Consider the following 2,262-nt stretch of genomic DNA (forward strand, 5'->3'; position numbering starts at 1 on the left):
TTAATTAAAATTATTTGCATCCTTTTCTTATCTTGTGCTAGATTATACAGGGTTTCCAGCCAGGTAGCAAGTCTTAAGGTGAGATTGGTTGACCTGAACTAGGCTTGCCTAACCCCAGAGAGCTTTAGGGATGGAGGGAGCTGTAAGAGAAGGAGAGGGGGAGGCGGCGAGCAAAGGCGCACTTTTTCCCTCCAGTGCCTGAGCCACGTTGATGTTGTCTTACTTGAACGAGCACCAAAGGAGGCCTGACTCAACGTGAAAGGATGCATTTATTTACCAGCGTTTCCTACTCTTTGACTGTGCACATTTTGCAAAGCCCATTTCTTTGTCACTGAAAAAAAGGTTTTTTGGCTAAATTAACTTTTAAGTCACATGAGACTGAGCCAACATGGAGCGCTACAAAATCATAGGAGCCTTTCTTAAATTAAAATAGCCAAGTGTGAGGCTGCTGTGCCATCATTCCCCCGGCCTGCACACTCCTGAAGGCCGGCTTCCCTTCTCTCAGACCCCACCCTCACACCAGCCTTGAGGAACGCTAGTTGTGTCCCCCGGAAACGTCCTTCCTGTTTAGGGGGGAAAATGAGACTGAAGGGACAAGGTCAGGGTTGGGGAGGGGGTGAGCTCATGGTGATTCCTGAGGGACGCCACCTGCTCCCCTAGAAGCACGAGCAGGCGCCTTACCTTGGTGGGAAAATGCCCCGGTGGGGCTTTCCCAGCCCTTGGCCCACAAGGAAGTTTCCATTTCAAAGCCCTATGATCCTCCTCTATCCTTTGAGAAAATCGTTCAAGATTTCCCCCTTTGAAAGGTGGAGAGAAAAACAACCACCCAAAAAATCCAGTTGTCAGTGCCTTCCGAGCTGACCTCTCTGTCTTGAATTTAACAGACCGAGCTGTTTTGACTGGACCTCAGCTTTCAGAGGGGCGTACTGGTTACATGTTGGGCTGTTAACCATAAGGTCAGCAGTTCAAAACCACCAGCTGTTCTGTGGGAGAAAAGCAAGAGTCTCAACTCCCATTAAAGAGTTACAGTCTCGGGCAGTTCTAGGGGGATGGGGCAGCCCCACCCTGCCCCTACAGAGTTGCTGTGAGTCACAATCCGCTCAATGACCATGGGTCTGGTTTGGTTTTGGAAACAAGACTAAGTCAAATATCTGACTGAGCGAACTGGACTGTAGCCATCGACGATCCCGGAGATACACGACCCCGGTGATACACGACCCCGGTAGCAAAGCTTTTCTCTCACCCGCGATGTTCTACAACCTTTATCCCGTTTGAACAGGTGAGGAAAGTCAGGTTCAGAATAACTCGTCATGTTAGTCTCAGCCAAGATCGATGCCACTTCTTTTTTGGTTAGCCAACTTTCCCGAATGATGATGTTCACGCCTCCGTCTAAGCAGAGTTGTAAGCTTTAGAGATAGGGGGTGGTGTGTGTGTGTTGCATGCCAGACCCAGAGGTGGCTCCTATATGCCCAAACAAGGCCTGGTGGCACAGTGGTTAAACACTTGTCAAAAGGCCCGCAGTTGGAGCCACCAGCTGCTCCAGGGGGGAACGCTGAGGCAGTGTGCTCCCGTCAAGACAGATAGCCTGCGAACCCCGATGGGGTGGCTCTGCTCTGGGTTGGAATCAGCTCCAGGACTGCGGGTGATTACGTGCCAGGAGCAAAGAGTATGCCAGCGAGTTCTGCGGGGTTCTTTTGGTCTGGTGCTTCGGGGTTAGTTGCACGTGTTATGCTTTTACTTGTCAAGGAGTTGGTGCATATGCGGTTCTCCTTCCGAGAACTGGCAAAGTGACATGAAATTAACTTCTTCATCCTTTTCTGTTCCTAATTCCTGAAATACCTTCATAGTCACGATGTGGTGTTAAAAATACTAAAGGACTAAGGAACACTTACTTAGGTTTGTGTTCTTTTTCATTAACAGTCTCTGATATTTGATGAAGTGGACCTCTCAGATGCCAGCGTTGCCGAAGCAAGCACCAAAAATGCCAACAACAGCTTCACGGTAGGATGACACCGGTAACTCCTATGCCACAGCCCTAGAGCGACTCCCACCAACAATGGACAGAACGACTTCTCTGATGCCCCCAACAGTGTGTCGCCAGGAGCACCGGGGTCATTACCAGCTCCATAAACTCGGGGAAAGTGCACTGTGTTTTCTGAAACCCAACACTGTTCCAGAGTGTTTGGTCCTGTGGGTGAACTTGGAGCTAATTATATGCGTATATCACCACCACCACCCCTTTAAGGCCTTTTAATGTTAGCG

At 49.6% G+C, this 2,262-nt stretch overlaps 1 protein-coding gene across 1 annotated transcript in view; it reads left to right on the forward strand.

Annotated features, from left to right (window-relative positions):
• The window catches only part of DGKH (diacylglycerol kinase eta), a 138,164-nt gene that overhangs the window by 1,939 nt on the left and 133,963 nt on the right, over positions 1–2,262 (forward strand). Inside the window, exon 2 of the mRNA XM_045287092.1 lies at positions 1,921–2,001. The gene's annotated coding sequence lies outside the window, so the exon portion shown is untranslated. The remainder of the gene's footprint in view (positions 1–1,920; positions 2,002–2,262) is intronic.

Source organism: Echinops telfairi, unplaced genomic scaffold (assembly GCF_000313985.2).
Source record: "Echinops telfairi isolate 266 unplaced genomic scaffold, ASM31398v2 ScPeMD7_11;HRSCAF=52, whole genome shotgun sequence".
Taxonomy (NCBI): Eukaryota; Metazoa; Chordata; class Mammalia; order Afrosoricida; family Tenrecidae; genus Echinops; species Echinops telfairi.